The sequence below is a fragment of the Pinus tabuliformis genome, chromosome 3_2, assembly GCF_031772625.1.
Source record: "Pinus tabuliformis cultivar Carrire ecotype Pingquan chromosome 3_2, CPIR1, whole genome shotgun sequence".
NCBI classification, from domain to species: Eukaryota; Viridiplantae; Streptophyta; class Pinopsida; order Pinales; family Pinaceae; genus Pinus; species Pinus tabuliformis.
In genome coordinates, this window is record NC_142302.1 from 322605149 (window position 1) to 322614872 (window position 9724).

Below are 9724 nucleotides of genomic sequence, written 5' to 3' on the forward strand. Positions count from 1 at the left end.
GGTTCTTGGTTATCAGGCTGACCTCTGTGCGATTGACGTGAAGTTTTTTGTTGACTGCCAGTTTTTTGTCAGCAAAGAAATAAATGAAAGTTAATGTGAATGGTATTCGATTGGTAAAATTTTTAATTTTATTGTTTTTTATCATGTACGAGAAGTATGGCATAGTAAACGCATGTAAGTTTTTTTATTGTTGCATATGTAATGTAATATATTTTTTTTTGAGACGTGTATTGTAATGAAAAGAAAAAAAAGGCACAGCAGTGTGAAACAAAAATAGAGCAGAGGGCGAATGTAGTTTTGTTAAAAAAGGAGAAATGCAATGTAAACGCAGTAGCGTGAGGGAAATATATGCAGTAGCGCATATGTATTTTGTTGATTGAAATGTAATGTGAAGAATGGATATATGTAAGAGGTTTTTTTTTTTTTTTTTTTTTTAACAACAGTAAATGTCAAAGAAATTTTTACACACAGTAGTGTAAAATTTCTAAAAGAGACAGAGTAATTTTTTTAAGTTCTTGGTGAATCTCTCTGTTAAGAGGATGAAGTTTGTATCAGGCAGTTTATTAATGAATATAAAGTTTTTATGTGTGTGTGAAAAACTCTGAGCTTCTCCAGCGATCTATTTTAAGCTTCCCTGTGTTAAAGATCCTGTGGCAAAAATAGAGTATTACTCTCTGTTCAGTGATTTTGTTTTGGAATTTATCAGAAAATTCCCAACAATGGTATCAGAGCTTGTTCAGGCTCTTTGAAGGTGTCAAAGAATCTGAAGGGAAGGATTTTCTTGCTGCAGCAACTTCTCAATCAAGAAAGGATCCAAGTATTTCTCAAGTTTTTTTTTGTGTTACTGTTGAAGACAGTCTGTTATTTTAAATACATAGTGAAGTATTTAAAGCATAGCTAAGAGTGCAAGGAATGGTTGGCTCCAGCACCAGCACTAGCATGGGTATTTTTAATACTCAGCTCTCACAGTTTAATGGGAAAAACTATGACTATTGGGCAATAACCATGAGAGCCCTGTTTACCTCACAATATTTATGGGAACTTGTTGAATATGGGTTTGAAGAACGAGGAGATGAACATGAGTTTAATAGATTAACTCAATTAGAGAAAGATTTGTTGAAGAGTTATAAGAAGAAGGACTCAAAAGCCAACGTATTTTTGTATCAAGCAGTGAATGAGAGTGTGTTTCCAAGGATAGCAGCAGCCAAGACATCCAAAGAAGCATGGCAAACTCTCAAGACAACCTATCATGGCATGGAGAAAGTGAAGACAACAAAACTATAGTTGCTGAGGAGAGAATTTGAGAATCTGTGCATGAAGGAGTCAAAAAATATTGACTCATTCTTCACACATGTGATTGGTCTCGTCACACAAATAAGATCTCATGGAGAAATTCTTGAAGAAAGGAGGATTGTGGAGAAACTGTTGAGGTTCCTACCCTCAAAGTTCGATGTGACTGTCACCACCATAGAAGAGACAAAGGATCTCACAAACTTTTCAGTTGATGAACTTCATGCATCACTGATAACACATGAGCAGAGGTTGAGTAGAAATGAAAACTCATCTCTAGAGCAAGCCTTCAAGACCCAGATGTCCTTTGGAAGAGGAAGAGGTCGAGGCAGGGGAAACAAGAGAGGAAGAGGCAGAAGCCAAAACTGAGGTGGAAGGAATAGTCCAGCAAATGCTCAAGGAAGAGGCAGCAATCCAAATCAGAACCAAGGCCAAGGCAGCAGTCAATAAAGTGGACAACATCATGCTCAAGGACAAAGGTATAAAAAATCCAATGTCCAATGTTATTAATGTAAAAAATATGGGCATTATGCCAATGAATGTAGGAAGAAGCAGCATGATATGAATAATAGATCTAGTGCAAATATCACTAGAGAAAATATCAACCAAGATAATGTGCTTTTAGCTTGTAATATGGTTAAAACAAACAGTGATGATATATGGTTTTTAGACTTTGGTTGTAGCAACCATATGACAGGAAACATAGCCCTGTTTTCTGCTCTAGATCAGAGTGTGAAGTCACAAGTCACACTTAGGACTGATAGTAAAATTTCTGTTATGGGAAAAGGAGAAGTCAAAATATTTACAAAGAAAGGTGAAAAGAAAACCATAGCAGATGCCTATTATGTTCCTGGAATGAAGTGTAACCTCTTAAGTATTGGACAGCTTGTTCAAAAGGGTTACAATGTTTTCTTTGAGAATGATGTATGCACCATCATGGATAGAGCACCCAGCAAAAGATGTATTGCTAAAGTGAAGATGACGAGGAACAGGATGTTCCCTCTCAGAATAAAAGCAGATTTAAAAAATAAAGAAGTAATTGCAGTAGTGACACAAGAGGCTTTCCAAAGCGTACCAAAGGATGAAAATTGGTTGTGGCACTTGAGATTTGGATATCTCAACTTTGGAGGTCTTAACTTGTTGAGTAGAAAAGGAATGCTAAGAGGATTACCATTGATAGAGAAACCAGATAGCTTTTGTGAAGGTTGTATCTTAGGGAAACAACACAAAGAAAGTTTTCCATCAGGGAAAAGCATAAAGGCAAAGGCACCCTTAGAGATTGTCCACTCACACTTATGTGGACCGATGCAAACTCCATCACTAGCAGGCAGCCAATATTTTCTAACATTCATTGATGATTTTACAAGAAAAACTTGGCTTTATTTCTTGAAGAATAAAAGTGAAGTGTTTGAAAAATTTCGAAATTTCAAAGCACTGGTATAAAATCAAAGCGGGCTGCATATCAAAGTTCTAAGAACTGACAGAGGAGGTAAGTATATCTCCAAAGAATTCCTACGGTTTTGTAGAGAAAATGGAATACACAAACAATTTACCACAAGGTACACTCCGCAACAAAATGGAGTAACTGAAAAGAAGAACAGGGCAATCATGGACATGGCAAGGAGTATGTTAAAGGCAAAACATTTGCCAAATGATTATTGGGCTGAAGCTGTACACTGTGCAGTATATATTTTGAATAGATACCCAACAAAAGTAGTCATGAACTGAGTGACAGAAGAAGCATGGAGTGGGAGAAAGCAAGGAGTCACCCACATGAAAGTTTTTGGATGTGTGGCTTATGCACACATTCCAGATCAGCTAAGGAAGAAGTTGGACAGCGAAGGGGAGAAATGTATTTTCATTGGATATAGTGAGGAATCCAAAGCTTACAGGTTGTATATCCCATCTACCAAAAAGTTTTTTGTGAGCAGAGATGTTAAGTTCATTGAGGAGGAAGCTTGGGATGGAAGCATAGAGAACACAGTGAATGTTAAAAGCTCTTTGTCACATGATGAAGATGATGAGGAGATGGCTGAAATACATCTCCAAATAGCGGTACCAACACAAGGATAGCAAGGGACACCCTTGAGGAGAAATGAAAGTGCTTCTCCAAGCACACCACAAGGAGGAAATTCAAGTTCTTCTTCAAGCACTTGCACACCAAATGAAAGAGGTAAGAAGTTCATAAATTTAAGTGAAATTTATGAACAAGAGGCAACAAATGAAGGTATGAATTCTTTATTTGCTTTATATTTCCATATTAATGACCCTATTCATTTTGAAGATGCAATTAAGGATAAGAAATGGATAGAAGCTATGGATGAGGAAATCAATGCCATAGAGAGAAACAAGACAGGGATTTAGTTGAACTACCAAAAGGAAAGGAAGTCATTGGAGTTAAATGGGTCTACAAGACCAAGAGAAATGCTGAAGGCAAAATAGAAATACACAAGGCAAGGCTGGTTGTCAGAGGATACAAGCAGCAGTATGGGAGAGATTATGAGGAAACTTTTGCACCGGTTGCAAGAATGGAAACAGTGAGAGCAATGCTGTCCATAGCAGCACAAAATAAGTGGAAAGTTTACCAAATGGATGTGAAGTCAACATTCCTAAATGGAGTGTTAAAGGAAGAGGTTTACATTGAACAACCTCCAGGCTATGAAAAGAAAGGCCAAGAGCACAAAGTGTGCAAATTGAAGAAAGCTCTTTATGGGCTGAAGCAAGCACCAAGAGCATGGTACAGTAGGATAGATTCCTATCTACTGGAAAATGGATTTGAGAAGTGTGAGGGAGAACCCACTCTCTACATCAAATAAAATGATGGTAAAATACTAATTGTTGTGTTATATGTTGATGATGTTATTTTCACAAGTAATGATGATCATTTCATTGAAAATTTCAAAGCAGTCATGAAAGAGGAATTTGAAATGATTAACATGGGTTTGCTGAGATACATCTTAGGAATAGAAGTAGATCAAAATGAAAATGGGATTTTTATCTCACAGGAAAAATATGTTAATGAAGTGTTGGAAAGATTTAATATGCAGGACAGCAAGGCAGAAATCACTCCCACGGTGATGGGATTAAAGCTCAGCAAAGAGGACAGCAGCAAGGATTTTGATCATAGTTTGTACAAGAGCATAGTTGGCAGCCTAATCTATTTGACTGCAACTAGGCCGGATATAATGTTTGTTGTTAGTTTAATTTCCAGATTCATGGAGAGGCCAAAAGAAGCACATTGGCAGGCAGCAAAAATGATTCTGAGGTATGTTAAAGGTACTAAAAGGTTTGGCATTTTATATACTACTTTAGAATGTTCAGATTTAATTGGATACACTGATAGTGATTGGGCTGGAAGTGTAGATGATCGGAAAAGCACATTCGGTTATGTTTTTCACATGGGTTCAGGAGCCATTTCATGGGCTTTTAAGAAACAGCCTATTGTAGCATTGTCTATAGCAGAGGCGGAATATGTGGCAGCTACAGCAGCAACATGTCAAGCTGTTTGGATGAGAAGAATGTTAAGGAGCTTATGCCAAGAGCAAGCAAAAGCAACTGTGATTTTTTGTGACAATAGCTCAGCTATTGCATTATCCAAGAATGTTGTGTCTCATAAGAGAACAAAACACATTGACACAAGGTTTCATTACATCAGATAGTTGGTAACCAATGGAGAAATTGTCTTAAAACATTGCAGGACTCAGGAGCAGGTTGCAAACATTCTGACCAAGCCTTTGGGGCAGAAAAGTTTCGAATTTTTGAGGAAATGTCTGGGTATGACTGATAATCCGGCAGTTGAAATTAAAGGGGAGTGTTGAAATATAATTTCAACTGCCGTGCAGGGACAACGACGGCAACGCAATTTTGAAAACCCCCAGTACCATTCCCCGCACTGCCTTTGTTGATCCGTGGTATTTCGTGGGGAGGCTCCGATCACACCGACCAGCCGACGCATGTCCACAGTACGGTTTTAAAACCACCAATTCCTCGGCCGGTAAAGTTCGTGTGATTGGGGGCTCTGGGGAATTGTAGTCAACCGTCTGATCAGATCAACGGTCATGGCAGCAGGCTACATGGTTCTTGGTTATCAGGCTAACCTCCGTGCGATTGATGTGAAATTTTTTGTTGATCGCCAGTTTTTTGTCAGCAAAAATAAATGAAAGTTAATGTGAATGGTATTCGATTGGTAAAATTTTTAATTTTATTGTTTTTTATCATGTACGAGAAGTATGGCATAGTAAAGGCATGTAAGTTTTTTTATTGTTGCATATGTAATGTAATATGTTTTTTTAGACGTGTATTGTAATGAAAAAAAAAAGGCACAGCAGTGCGAAACAAAAATAGAGCAGAGGGCGAATGTAGTTTTGTTAAAAAAGTGGAAATGCAATGTAAATGCAGTAGCGTGAAGGAAATATATGCATCATCGCATATGTATTTTTTTGATTGAAATTAATGTGAAGAATGGATATGTAAGAGTTTTTTTTTTTTTTTTCAAATTTCTAAAAGTGATAGAGTAATTTTTTTTAAGTTTTTGGTGAATCTCTATTAAGAGGATGAAGTTTGTATCAGACAGTTTATTAATGAATATAAAGTTTTTATGTGTGTGTGAAAAACTCTGAGCTTCTCCAGCAATCTATTTTAAGCTTCCGTGAGATCCTGTGGCAAAAACAGAGTATTACTCTCTGTTTAGTGATTTTGTTTTGGAATTTATCAGAAAATTCCCAACAAATCCATCGGGGTTTGTGCGCGGTGGAGGGAAAGACTTGAATCGCGTTCTCCCGATCAATGAGTCCGACTATCTGAGTATTCGCCAGTTCTCCAGGCCGATGCCTTGCGAACGGTTGACACTGGTTCCGTGGTAGTGAAGCGAGAGCAAGGAAGAATTTTTGAGTTGGAGGCAGAGAGGGATCGAACCTTCGACGTGAGTTCCAGGACCAACGACGAGGAGAAGTGAGGTTCGATGAAGAAAAAGCTTCGACTTTCCAAGGAGCAGTGTGCACTCCTAGAGGAAAGTTTTTGGAGCACAACAGTCTAAATCCGGTAATGCATTTTTTAGTCTTTAATCGCAATGATCTTTTATCGTTTCATTTCTTTTTGAACTCTTAGCGATTCATGGATTTAAGATTACACGCTAATCTGGGTTTTTAAATCGGGATATTAGCAGAAACAAAAGAATGGCCTGGTCAAGGATTTGAATTTGTAACGTCGGCGGACGGAAGTATGGAATCTGCTCCTTTGGTATCCCTTCTTTGATTGGAACAAAGAAGAAAACGTTCAGGCGTTGCATGATTTGATATTTACAGTATAAATTTTCCAATTCTTGATTTCATTGAGAGTCAATATTCGTTGCAAGCATGTCTATCATTCCTCGCTTCTTGGGTAGGAGATCTAGTGTTTTCGATCCCTTCTCTCTCGATTTATGGGATCCTTTTGAAGGAGGGGTTTCTGCGTTTTCTAGGGAAATTGGGCATCCTGCAAGGGATGAGGCGACAACCATAGCCAACACTCAGATTGACTAGAAGGAAACTTCAGACGCTCACATCTTCAAATCCGATCTTCCCGGTAATAATTTAATCACGTTTTTTAAAGAGTTCATGTTTCTTTTGTTTCTAAGGGCGGGATTTGCATTTACTTTTCTTTCTTGACAGGTTTGAAGAAAGAGGAGGTAAAGATTGAGGTGGAAGATGGCCTAGTTCTGCATATAAGTGGTGAGCCCAAGAAAGAAGTGGCACCACATTGAGCATTCTCATGGGAAATTTCTTCGAAGTTTCCGTCTGCCGGAAAATGCCAAGGTGGAGGAGGTGAAGGCGACAATAGAAAATGGAGTACTCATTGTTATGGTCCCCAAACAGCCTCACCCTAAACCTTAGGTTAAAGCCATCGAAATATCTGGTTAACCGAAAGGAAATTTAGTGGGAATTTAGCGTCTTGGGTCTTCCAACTTTACGCCTGCTACAGTCATCATGTCGTCTTCGGTTTTGATAAGGGTTTGATTTTTTTCAAATAATAGGGGCTTCCATGCATTTGTGAGGGTCTTGACTCAGTGTGGGTAAGGGTTTGGTTTTTTCAATTAGATGTGTTTGTGAGGGTTTGGATTTAAGAAAACAGGTATTTTCAATTAGATGCGTTTGTGAGGGTCTGAATTTAAGAAAATATGTATTTCCAATTAAATGCATTTGTGAGGGTCTGGATTTAAGAAAACATAGCGAGTCGATGTAAATTCCCGGTTCATTGAAAACTGTTTGAGCAAGTTTTGTTGCCTATAAATGTGCATCCATTTTCATAAAGTTGAAAGAAATATTATAAATTGACATTTTCATCCTGAATGCCGGACACAACTTCTTGCTCTTGTGGATGTCCGAGTCTTAAAATTCCTTCATTTAAAAATTGATTCAACGTGAGAATACGCTGATTGATTCAAATAACAACGGGCTGAATATAATATAAAATATTGATTTAAAGTAATAATGATTTAAATTTTATTTTATTTTTATTAAAACATTAAAAATAATAAATGATAATAAAGTATGAAATGAATTAAATCGATCACTAAACCAGGGGTTTGATTTAATTAAAATCATGTTTTGGTTTGAATTGAGTTTTATTTTTTTTTCTTGTATGAAAATATATTATATACTTTCACTGTGTACTGATTTGATTTATTTAATTAAAATCAAAATATTTTGATTCGAATGAGGTTTTTTTTAATATATATTTTTTAAATAAAAATATAATAAATCAATTATGTATTTTAGTTACGATTTAGTTTTGAAAATTATATAAAAATTTGCTTGAGATACTATTTAAATTTGAAAATTATATAAAAAAAATTGCTTAAAATATTATTTAAATTTAAAGACATTCCTATTGAATGTTTAAGAGATCTCATGCAATTTAAAGACATTCTTGAAGGCATTCCTATTGAATGTTTAAGAGATCTCATGCAATTTAAAGACATTCTTGAAGACATTCTTATTGAATGTTTAAGAGATCTCATGCAAGCTTTAGGAATTTAGTAAAAACTGTTGGAAACTTAATGGCATTCATACTTATTATATAAAATTTACTTTTGGAAACTTAATGACATTTGTACTTATTATATAAAACTTTATGAATTTTATTGAATGTTTAAGAAATTTAAAATTTTGTGAATCTTATTAAATGTTTGAAGATTTTGGTAAAAACAATTTGGAGACTTAATGACATTGATACTTATTATATAAAATTTATAAAATTTTATGAAAAGTTTTGAGGCATTAGTACCAACATTGAATGGATGTAGTAAAAATTGAATTCCAAAGCTCGGTTTGTTTTTTAGTTGATTATGTTGGTTAATCTTCCAATTAGTAGTAGTTAGTGATGGTGTGAAGTTGTTGTTATTTTATTCATTTGTCTTCTTATTCTATCTTTTGCTATGCCGTTTTTTTGTTTTTATTTCAAAAGCAATTGTGATTGGTAACTTTATTGTTGTTGCTATGATGTTTTGATTAAGCACAATTCAATTATGCTTGGTCCTAATCTTGTATGGTCAAGTAGAAAGAAAACAAATATTGTATGGTCAAATACAAAGAAAACAAACCAAGGATGGTTCAAATCTATCTACATGACAATTAAATGAAGGACCTGGAAACTTGGTCTTTAACACTTAATACATGTATGACCAGAACATCTCAAACCATCGTAATCGCAATTGCAATCAATCACAATCGCAATCAGCGCTTTATGCATGCTTAATAATATTGGATTTCTATATAAATCCTTTGTATCTGCACTTTTGAAAATATAACATGAAATGTGTTTTTCCCACTTTTAATACTGTTAGCATGACTGTCGAGGCATAACCCTCATCGCAATCGGCAATCGATATTTCCTGATATCTATATATATATATATATATCATTGATATGACGGACCCACCACAGTCATGAAACGTAATACATAGGCTTTCAGGTTCAGCTTACCCATATCACAATCGACAATTATTTCTATTATAATCTCTTTAAAATTGAAATATATAAAATGTGCAATCATATAAAGACTTTTCGACATGTCGGACCTAATGGGACTTACAACCATAATGAATATACCTTTCAGGTCTGGCCTGCAATTGCAAATTGCAATCGCTAATCATTGAATGCACCAACATACATATTTGACGTTTTACGGAGCCGCCAGGCTGTTAAAACATAACGTAAATATGTTTCGGGTCTAGCTTACCCATATCGCAATTGACTATCATTGAATGCACCAACATACGTATTTAGCGCCTTACGAACCCACCGGCTTTTAAACATAACATAAATATGTTTCCGGTCTGCCACCATTAATCGCAATCGGAAATCTTTATATATGTACATACATATAATTGCGGACCCTCCGGGACTTTACAACAAAATATAAATGTGTTTCAGGTCTGCACTACTCATCGCAATTG

General features: G+C 35.8%; 1 pseudogene; it reads left to right on the plus strand.

The window, feature by feature from the left end:
• Positions 1-6644: 6644 nt before the first annotated feature.
• Positions 6645-7187, plus strand: LOC149180822 (18.1 kDa class I heat shock protein-like; annotated as a pseudogene).
• Positions 7188-9724: the final 2537 nt, after the last annotated feature.